This window comes from Polypterus senegalus, chromosome 5 (assembly GCF_016835505.1).
Source record: "Polypterus senegalus isolate Bchr_013 chromosome 5, ASM1683550v1, whole genome shotgun sequence".
In the NCBI taxonomy this organism is placed as follows: Eukaryota; Metazoa; Chordata; class Cladistia; order Polypteriformes; family Polypteridae; genus Polypterus; species Polypterus senegalus.
In genome coordinates this window covers 63,275,537-63,287,308 of record NC_053158.1, presented here as the reverse complement: position 1 = coordinate 63,287,308, position 11,772 = coordinate 63,275,537, and the positions used below count along the sequence as shown (strand labels likewise).

The window sequence follows — 11,772 nt, the reverse complement described above, 5'->3', positions numbered from 1 at the left end:
AAGTATTGTGGCTTGTAAGTGGACCAACAAATAACAATCCATCAGTGATCGCTCACAGTTTCCTAACTTGTGTGCGACACCTTGGTGTTGTGCCCATGAGACTGAGGACCGATTGCGGCACTGAGAATGGCATTATGGCTGCAATTCAATGTACCCTACGTCACCAGCACGCCGACTACTACTCGGGAATGTCTAGCCACATGTATGGCTCATCCACAAACAATCAACGTATTGAGTCGTGGTGGTCCATATTCAGAAAGGGAAGGTACGTGACATAAATGAAGTATCGCTCTTCATCATTACTGTTAGCCTACACATTTTACAACTGTGATGCATGTTAAGGAAAAACAAAATATTAAGTTGCGTTAAGGCTGCTGATTAATCACCATAAATGCGTTAAAAATTTATGGGATTAACTTTTTAAACACATCTCCTAAATGCGTTATTTAGGATCCCTGGCCACTTACTGTCCTCTGTAGTGTTGGGGCAACGTTAAAAGTTATGTTACATTAGGGGTGACCAAGACGTCGATCGTGATCGACCGGTAGATCGCAAAGGTAGTGCAGGTAGAAAGCGTTGCATTCAAAAAAAATTTTTTTGTAAACATTAGTCTATCATATATCCTCCCTATGGCATTTTCCACTTGATTGACATACAGGGCGGCCAGTCTGAGATCTCTTCTCTTCTAACAAACAGGTCATCCCGCACTCCTGATCAAATGTGCGAGCTACTGCAAAACTCCGACTGTGATCTAGTTAGCCTTCCAATTTATATCGACTAAAGAAGGGATTTAAAAAAGAAATGTTTGTGGAGAGTACGGGCTTTATGTGGAATTGGAAGAGAATTTTTTTTTTCTCACAATGTCCCAATCGAAGTCTGATCTGTCAATCTATCATTGCTATTCCAAAGAAGGAAAATGTGGAAAGGCACTTTCGAACTGTTCATAAAAGTGATCTTCAGTGATCTGAGAAAGAAAAAGGAGAGGGAACTAAAATCGCAGTTAATCGGACAGCCGTCATTTTTCACTTGGCTGAATTCAAAAGCAAAGGCAGCATCACCAAAGTATCTTTCCGAGTGAGTCACTCGATCATTAATGACTGCATTATTTGGCTCTACTTATTTATGCGAGTGAGCCTTTTCCCACATGAAGATTATTAAATCCAAATACTGTAGTGACCATAAATGTATTGAATTGTTATTATGCCATAAAGGTTATTCAGTTATGCAAGGTACGACAACATATATTTTATGTATAACGTATACTCTCTCTCACTCTATATATATAATTTTTAATGTAGGAGATCATTTCGACCTGGTCATTTTAAAAGGAGCTTGCAAGCCGAAAAATTGTGGGTACCCCTGTGTTACATAGTCAAGCCGCTCAAAAATGATAATAATTACTATTTTATTATTAGGATTAGTACGGTTTTATTTCCTATAAGTACTGCCCTTTTCTCAAAGTCGTTGCCTTCTGAAGTTGTCACATAGTGCCTGCGGTTCTTCAGGTCGTTTGGTGAGCTGCATTATAAATAAATGGAATTCTGTTTGTTAATATCTTGCTCAGGAATAATGGAGTTCATGAAAATAGATTTATTTTTATTATAAGTATGTTTTTTACGGTTTGTAATGCATTAAATTTTATAAGTAACTATATAACATATTTGGTTACTTTTTTTGTAAGTAATTTTAAAAGTACCACACACCAATACTAGTCCCATTTTTTTTCTTTATCTTGATATCATCTCTTGATCTACAAGTGTAAATAAACTGGTATGCCATAGCAAATGGCAGAATTAATATGAAGTTTAACCCAGTTATTCATATAGGTCTCAGTTCTGGATGGAGTTATTTGCAGACCTCAGAGATGCAGGACACTTTAATGGAAGTCGTGAACATCAGTGCTTGCTAAGATTTTGCTTCAAGGATGTCATACAGAATGACCTGGATGAATGCATGACTCTGTGGAACAGTCACCGGATTCGCACTTCTACAACCGCGTCATGTCCTGGAGGAGTGCCCAATGAACTGTACTACTTACCACACAGGTAAGGGATTATCATTTCCCAGTAACTTTTTGTTTTCTTTGTAGCTTAAATATAAATAAATGTTATTACTCCGATCCATTTCTCAATCTAGATTTGGCTCCAGAGACTGTGTACTACAGATGTAATAATGTACACATTAATGAAACAGTGTGTCAAGCATGTGAAGAGTAACTTGTGCTGTCCATGAATTTTAATTTTTACTGGAAAAACTTCTGCTCTAAATTGTAAATAAAGTGTGAAATGAAATAAAGTGGAGTAAAAGTAAGGCAGAGTATAAAATATTCATTACACTATTTAAGTATCAAAAATAAATGTTTAATTTTAAGTACTCTTGATTTGGCTTTATTACCAGGAAATCTCTCTTTCAGAGCTCAGGTTTTAATGAAACTGTCCAAATGTAACATAATATAAACAAGAACACATTAAAACATCTTCAGTTGTAACTTAAACAATAATCAAACATGGTTTCTTCAAAATCTCAAATATAAAAAATGCAGCAGAGTTATATTACAAAATTAAATAACAGTGCTAAAGTGTGTCCACCAGTGCAGATGGATGCGAGTTCTCTAGCTGTAGTGATTTATCCACATCTAGTGGACCCAATCACACCTGATTTAAAAACAGCCAAATCCTGGCGAATTCTGAATTCCAAAATCCATATGTGATTTAAACACACACTCCTCTCTAGAATTACACAAGACTGAGTTACATTTGTGAAATGTCAGACAGTACACAGTTTTCTATTTTTTGCACAACGCTGATGTACAGTAAAGAGCTTCTTTCACATATTATCACAGACGTAATTCAATGTTTTACCATTAAGTACACAGAGAAAACCTATTGCTATTGTCAATAACTGCCAGCTTACATGGTTGCGTCTGATAAATTCCCCAAATTTACAGGAACTGGCTCTTCAGTAATTAGACCGAGAATACACCTTTTTCTGTTTTGCCTTTTATTCTGTGTAATAACTTTTTTCTAAAATGTTGTGATTTTTTTCTTTCAAATTTTCAATAAACATTTTTGAAACGAACTTTATTGGACTGAGAAATTTCTTTTTGTACGTGTTTGACACATGCTGGATCCTACCTTGCCAATTGATGCCCAACCTTTGCAACTGAAAAGACGCAGCTATATCTGTACTTTGAAATGTGCTGGCAATTGCTGAATTTCGAAAATAATACGAGACCAAATCATGTTTTATTTTATTAGGTTACAACCGTTACGAAAGTTAACAGTCCCAGTGTATTTACGGAAATAATTAAAAACGTAAATGACTGCATTAAGTACAACACACATATATACTGTATATCCCAACTTGCACAGAAGTTGTTTATTTGAACGGAATTCTGAACGACTCGTACTACGTCAACTGAGCAATAATAATAACTAACAGAATACCAGCACTTGTGAGAGTAGTGTGTTAAAGAAGGTACTGAAAAAGAAAAGGAAAAATTTTAAAATAGCGTAACATGGTTGTTAATGTAATTGTTTTGTCATTGATATAAGTGTTGTTCTCATATCTATCTATATATATATATATATATATATCTAGGTATCTATATATATATATATATATTGTTCTCATATCTATCTATATATATATATCTCTATCTATCTATATATATATATATACCGCTGGCGAGAGTAGTGTGTTAAAGAAGAAAAGAAAGAAAAGGAAACATTTTGAAAATAGCGTAACATGATTGTCAATGTAATTGTTTTGTCACTGTTATGAGTGTCGCTGTGATATATATATATATATATATATAGCAAAATACCCGCGCTTCACAGCGATGTAATGTGTTAAAGAAGTTATGAAAAAGAAAAGGGAACATTTTAAAAATAATGTAACATGATTGGCAAAGTAATTGTTTTGTGTATTTGGCGGCAGCGTCACGAAGTTGTTTTCGGCAGCTGCATCAGAAAATGTACCACGACGTCTGACACGCCTCCTTTTTACTGTTTTCTCACAGCTTGGATTGCTGCTGTCATATATATACACACACACACACACACACACACACACACACACACACACACACACATACATACATACATACATACATACATACATACATACATACATATATATATATATACTGTATATATATATATACACATACATATCTTCATATCTACATATCTATATACATATCTACATATACACATCCGATACCTATCTACATCATATATACACACACATACATACACAAATTATATATATGTGTGTATGTATGTATGTATGTATGTGTGTGTATATATATATATATACACATACATATACTTGTGTGTATGTTTGTATGTGTCTATATGTGTGTGTATAGGTTTGGTCACTGAGTGCAAGAGAAAAATAATAAATTATAGTCTATAAGTTATTAAACAGTAAAACATTAACGTTTTAAGAAATAAAGGTACATTGAAATTACATTTTCTATGTGAACGTTCAAATTTGTGCCTCTGGTAATGTGCCTTACCGGCATTTAAAGAAAATTAGTTTTGTGTCCTCTGCAGTGTTAAGAGAGAAAGGCTTTGGTTTGGGATAAAAGGAAAAAAGGTGTAAAGAAAGGAAAGTTGCCTTTTTCTTTTATGTAGTACTAGCAGAATACCCGCGCTTCGCAGCAGAGAAGTAGTGTGTTAAAGAAGGTACGAAAAAGAAAAGGAAAAATTTTAAAAATAACGTAACATGATTGTTAATGTAATTGTTTTGTCATTGATATGAGTGTTGTTCTCATATCTATCTATATATATATATATATGTTGTTCTCATATCTATCTATATATATATATATATATATATATATATATATCTCTATCTATCTATATATATATATATATATACCCGATTGGCAGGGAAGTAGTGTGTTAAAGAAGAAAAGAGAAAGAAAAGGAAACATTTTGAAAATAGCGTAACATGATTGTCAATGTAATTGTTTTGTCACTGTTATGAGTGTCACTGTGATATATATATATATATAGCAAAATACCCGATTAGCGATGTCATGTGTTAAAGAAGTTATGAAAAGAAAAGGAAACATTTTAAAAATAATGTAACATGAGCGTCACAAAGTTTTTAGTCTAGCTGCATCAGAAAATGTACCACGACGTCCTGACAGCCTCCTTTTTACTGTTTTCTCACAGCTTGGATTGCTGCTGTCATATACACACACACACACACACACATACATACATATATACACATACATATCTTCATATCTACATATCTATATACATATCTACATATACACATATATATATATAAATACCTATCTACATCATATATACACACACATACATACATACACACACACAAATTATATATATGTGTGTATGTATGTATGTATGTATGTGTGTGTGTGTGTGTGTGTGTGTGTGTGTGTATATATATATATATATACTTGTGTGTATGTTTGTATGTGTCTATATGTGTGTGTATAGCTTTGGTCACTGAGTGCAAGGGAAAAATAATAAAATATAGTCTATAAGTTATTAAACAGTAAAACATTAACGTTTTAAGAAGTACAGGTACATTGAGCCCTACTGGAGTGGTTTGGGTAAACTACATTTTAAAGACTGTGTCATGATATCAAAAGTCTCAGCTCTTTGGAGGTCATTCATATTAGTTTTGTGTCCTCTATATATATAGCAAAATGCCCTTTTATATAGTATAGAGATGAATCGCCTTAATATTATTTTTCCGTGGTGTAAAAAGGGGTCCGTGTTTGCACTTGCTGGGCTATAAGCGGGGAGGAGTAGTGTGTTAAAGAAGTAATGCAGGAAAAGAAAAGGAAACATTTTAATAATAACGTAAAATGATTGACATTGTCATGAGTGTTGCTGTCATATATATGCCTGCCTAAAGAAGTCTCTTACTTTATTTACCGTTCATTTAATCATGGCTATTGGCGGAAAAATTATAAAATGGAAGGAGGATGGCTTTACCAAAACAATTATTGATGGCGAATCGATTATTCATAAAGCTTGAATTGGTGATGTTTTTCTGTGTTAACCTCATATTTTTTCAGACTTCTTCTCAAACTAAGGTGGTGCGAGGGTAAAATGAATCGGGATCGCTGATCAATGTAATCCGTGTACCAGGAAATCATGCATTGACAAAAGCTCCCCTTTGCTTGTAATGCAAAGTGTGATTAAATGCATTATTTTTAACGCGTTATGGAGCACATGCATCGAAGCTTCTCAGCTGTGCTTGTGCTAAGAAAAGGAAAGATTTTAAAAATAGCGTAACACGATTGTCAATGTGACCTTTTGTAAGTAGTGCCTGGAGGATTCAGTGTGGAGAAACTCGAGAGATAGCGTGTGTATTAACTTGTGGATTTTTCTGTGAGTATTTGGTGGCAGTCTGACTAAGTTGCTTGAAGAAGGCATTAGCGCTGAGCTCAGCTCAGACCGAAATTAGATGAATGGGAGGGAGATGATGACGTGACTCCCCACCCGCCTTAACTGTCAATCCCCACAAACACAGTCTCTCGGAATTTGCATAAGCACACCCCTTCACCTACAATTTTAACTTAGTTACAAAGTGATCAAAACTCTCGTTTATATCCTGCGTCCTCTCATTAAACTTGTATCCCGCATTACCTGTGGGCATGTGAAAGCGGAAGCCTGTCTATGAACTTAATTTAAAGTTTAGGTTTACACCTTTCTTTCTTTCCGAGGCAGCAACACTCATGAATATGGTAGTATATGTCACTCGCTCGCTTCTTATTGTTTTTGCTGCCTTCTCAATTATATAATGCATGTTTTCTTAAGCGCTTTTGGAGGTCTTCCTGATTTTCTACGCACTGCGTTGACAATCAGTTCACGTGATTACGTGGGCGGCGTGATGATGTCACCGAAACTCCCCCACGTCATTCCAGCTCAACTCCATTACAGTTAATGGAGAAAAATACCTTCCAGTTATGACCATTAGGCGTAGAATTTCGAAATGAAACCTGCCCAACTTTTGTAAGTAAGCTGTAAGGAATGAGCCTGCCAAATTTCAGCCTTCTACCTACACGGGAAGTTGGAGAATTAGTGATAAGTCAGTGAGTGAGTGAGTGAGTGAGTGAGTGAGTGAGTGAGTGAGTGAGGGCTTTGCCTTTATTAGTATAGATAGAGAGATGTGTTGCTGACATTATGATGCGCCTTTTGGGGACAGTCGCGGTGGGTCTTGTGTAGACTGGTGAGGCGTCCCGCCATTAATCGGCTGTGATGGCACTGTCAGTCCTGCACTCGTGTGCGTGTCTTCATAATTCGAGGTGAGGACCTGATAATCGTGATACGTGCAAAGAAAGTGTGAATCGCCTTAATATTATTTTTCCGTGGTGTAGAAAAGGGGTCCGTGTTTGCACTTGTCTGGGCTATAGCGCAGGGGAGGATGAAAAAATTAAAAGTGCTCACTTTGACTTAAGGCAGAAGCGCAGTCAGCGTCTCAAAGGCGGCACAGCTATGCGCTAGCGCTGGCTGCTCGACTTTGCTGGGCAGGAGACCCCAGTTTTTGCAGACACGTTCATGATATCAAAAGTCTCAGCGCTCTTTGGAGGTCATTCATATATTATATATATATATATATAGCAAAATACCAGCGCCTAGCAGCGAGAAGTAGTGTGTTAAAGAAGTAATGAAAAGAAAAGGAAACATTTTAATAATAACGTAACATGATTGACATTGTCATGAGTGTTGCTGTCATATATATGCCTGCCTAAATAAGTCACCCTCGCTTTGCTCTTACTTTTTTACCGTTCATTTAATCATGGCTAGTGGCGGAAAAATTATAAAATGGAAGGAGGATGGCTTTACCAAAACAATTATTGATGGCTTAATCGATTATTCATAAAGCTTGAATTGGTGATCTGTTTTTCTGTGTTAACCTCATATTTTTTCATACTTCTTCTCAAACTAAGGTGGTGCGAGGGTAAAATGAATCGTGATGCGCTGATCAATGTAATCGGTGTACCAGGAAATCATGCATTGACAAAAGCTCCCCTTTGCTTGTAATGCAAAGTGTGATTAAATGCATTATTTTTAAGCGTTATGGAGCACATGCATCAAGCTTCTCAGCTGTGCTTGTGCTAAGAAAAGGAAAGATTTTAAAAATACGTAACACGATTGTCAATGTGACCTTTTGTAAGTAGTGCCTGGAGGATTCAGTGTGTAGAAACTCTAGAGACAGCGTGTGTATTAACTTGTGGATTTTTCTGTGAGTATTTGGTGGCAGTCTGACGAAGTTGCTTCGGAAGACAGCGTTAGACGCAGAGCTCAGCTCAGAGCAAAATGAGGTGGGAGGGAGATGATGGCGTGACTCCCCACCCGCCTTAACTGTCAATCCCCCACAAACACAGTCTCTCTGAATTTGCATAAGCACACCCCTTCACCTACAATTTTAACTTAGTTACAAAGTGATCAAAACTCTCGTTTATATCCTGCGTCCTCTCATTAAACTTGTATCCCGCATTACCTGTGGGTATGTGAAACGCCAGCGGTAGCCTGTCTATGAACTTAATTTAAAGTTTAGGTTTACACCTTGCTTTCTTTCCGAGGTAGCAGCAGTCATGAATATGGTAGTATATGTCACTCGCTCACTTCTTATTGTTTCACTGCCTTCTCAATTATAAAATGCATGTTTTCTTAAGCGCTTTTTGGAGGTCTTCCTGGTTTTCTACGCACTGCGTTGACAGTCAGTTCACGTGATTACGTGGGAGGCGTGATGATGTCACACAAACTCCGCCCCCCACGTCATTCCAGCTCAACTCCATTACAGTTAATGGAGAAAAATACCTTCCAGTTATGACCATTAGGCGTAGAATTTCGAAATGAAATCTGCCCAACTTTTGTAAGTAAGCTGTAAGGAATGAGCCTGCCAAATTTCAGCCTTCTACCTACACGGGAAGGTGGAGAATTAGTGATGAGTCAGTGAGTGAGTGAGTGAGTGAGTGAGTGAGTGAGGGCTTTGCCTTTTATTAGTATAGATAATAATAATAAAAGCCTAGGATAGCTGGCTTTAGAAAGCGTTACTTACGGGTACTTTGATTAACATTTCCAGGTGGTTTAGACGTCGGCTGTGCATCTGGTTCTTCCGTGCGGGGAGCCTCTTTTAGAAAGTCTAAACATGTTCCACAAGAATAACAAAAGCGGGCTAACTGGCTAAAATGGTTTCCACAAAATGGACAAAACATTGGCGCTTGATTTACCGTCACAAACTCTGTTCAATGTTCCCTCGCAAAACAGTTTGAATGACACAAAAGGTCAGCAAGAAGCACTTCCGGTGTATTGTACCTACCCTTTCCGTTTGATGTGCCGCTTGTAAATTTGTTTCGGGCCACTTGTAAAGTTGTTTTCTGATCTGTTAATTTGTTTTACCACTTGTAAATTTGTCTCGGGAGTTGTAAATTGTTTTCACTATTGTAAAATTGTTTTCTGAAATGTTAATTTGAATTTCCTTTGTAAATTTGTCTTAATGGTTATAAATTTGTTTTGTGAAATGTAAATTTGTTTTGCCCTTCTCGGCCACCATAGTATTGCTCCATTGTTAAACTACCTTTTTAAAGCAAAAGTGATTGGTCAGCAACAATATACTGATCTTGTATGCTGATCTAGTCAGTCTCTCGTTTTATTTTCTCCTGTGAGAAGTGGCAAGTGAATTACTGTCAGCAAAATGCAGACACCTGGAAAATAAACTGAAATGTTATATACTCTTTCTGTCCATACTGTAAAGGTTGCCATTTTGACTTTAGTCATTTGAATTAATCTTGATATTCAGGAAGCACCAAGAAATGGAGTAGCTCATCATAACGGACATCATACTCATGCAGCCTGGAATTTGGCTTAGTGCGCTGCTCTATGTACTGTTTCTTGGGCACAGTCAGAATTACAGCTAAAATGCCGTCATTTATGAACAGACTGAAACTCTGTAAGGGATTATCTGTATCTAATACTTCCTTTTGAGACCCGGAGATCCAGTGAATGAACGGCAACTTTGAGAGTTTCCAAACTTATTTATCATGTTGGTACACTTCACTAACACTTGAACCAGAAACTATCATGATGTCACTATCATTTCCTGAAGAACTGTTACTGTCGTCACACAGTAAATCGTGTTCTTTGTCACACAGTTTACGCACCTGTATTCAGCTTGCTCTACCACCGCAAATGCTGTGTCAACATCTGCCCTCTGTTACCAGCCGCCGATCACTGAATGAATGTATGCAGGAGTTTCGTGGTGGGTGATTTTCAGTTTCAGAGTTAAAAGTTACAAGAGTTAAAGACTAGCAGGAATAATTCTTCCAAAAACAAATATGAAATTATTTTTAATATATTTTGATTAATTTTTGGACCCTTGCAGCCCAGGTTAGCTCTTGCTTAAGTCTGGTTGTTATGAAAACTAAAAATATTTTTAGTAAATTATTTTATTTCAGTTGGTCATTTCAGCTACTTTAACAGTTTTGTTTAGTTTTAGTTTTTCATTTTGGTTTTGTTAATTATTTTATTTCAGTTTAATTTTTTTTTATTAATAGTTTCAGTTTTTATTTTAGTTTTTGTTAACTATAATAAATTGAAAAGATACATATGAAACAAAAAAGACATGCCCGCTTCACTAGAGATGCAACTTCAAACAATGGAATGAGCCAGTCCCACACCACTGCTTCATGGCCAATGTGTGCAACGAGAGTGGAACTCTGTGAGAGTAGTGATCTATATTTTATTTACTTATTGCTAGTTTGTGGCTATTTGTTGTATTTTGTTTAATATTCATTCCCTCTGCATTGTTTGAGTAGTGGTGGCGCAGTTGCTTGCACTGCTGCCCAACAACTCATATCACATACAGTATTTGTCCATAATAATTGATCCAGCATAGTTGTCAAACCTTTCCCTAGCCCCCAGGGACACTTAAAAGACCATTGCACCATTATAATCCATTCAAAAGTAGTTCAGTTCCTCCTTCCTCATTGAATTTATTGCATTCCACTGTGTTTTCCACTGTGATTTCACTGAACTCATGTTGAAGGAAACCCTGCAATTTTCGTTCATCACTAGTGGGGATCACAGTAACGGGATTGGTGGACTTTTGTTGACTATGAGTAAGGCATAGTTTCCATTTGTATAGCCCTTTTGTTTTCTGGTTTAATATTGCAGTAGGAAAGGTGTCTAGCAGCTTTAGATAAGGATAAAAGTAAAAACCATTTGAGATTGGTGGATTTTTGGTGACTATGAGTAAAGCATAGTGTCTATTTGCATAGTCCTTTTGTTTTTTGGTTTAATATTGCAGTAACAAATGTGTGTCACAGCTTTTGATAAAGACAGAAGTAAAAACAATTTGTGGTTGAAAATGTAGTGAAATAAAAATGAAAACAGAATTTTATAATCAAGTGAAGCTGAAATATTCTCAAAATATACTCGAATAAAGTAATGAAGTAGATATAAAACAATGGCTAGTAAATCAAATGAAAGATAACAACAAGAAATTATTACAAAGAAAATTAAGCTAATCAGAATATTAACAATTATCATTCTAACCAGTAACAAAAATGACTGCAGTGAAAGTGCATGAAGTGAGCGACCTATACTACTGGAATCTTCACATGGACATGTTCAGAGAAGTAAAGCATATTTCACAAGACTAACAGCCAATTTTGAGCATTAATAACCAAGTCCAAGACAACGGAAAAAAAGTAACAAGTCCGTCTGGTATTTTAGCCCTATTTGGGCCAAATAAAGTTTGTTCTATCTA

At 36.2% G+C, this 11,772-nt stretch overlaps 1 long non-coding RNA gene across 1 annotated transcript; it reads left to right on the top strand.

Moving 5' to 3' along the window:
* The first annotated feature begins 230 nt into the window (after window positions 1-230).
* LOC120529980 lies at window positions 231-2,150 on the top strand. The gene is made up of 3 exons (XR_005633843.1): window positions 231-265; window positions 1,827-2,045; window positions 2,137-2,150. It is a non-coding gene; the product is annotated as an uncharacterized LOC120529980 (long non-coding RNA).
* The last annotated feature ends 9,622 nt before the right edge of the window (window positions 2,151-11,772 follow it).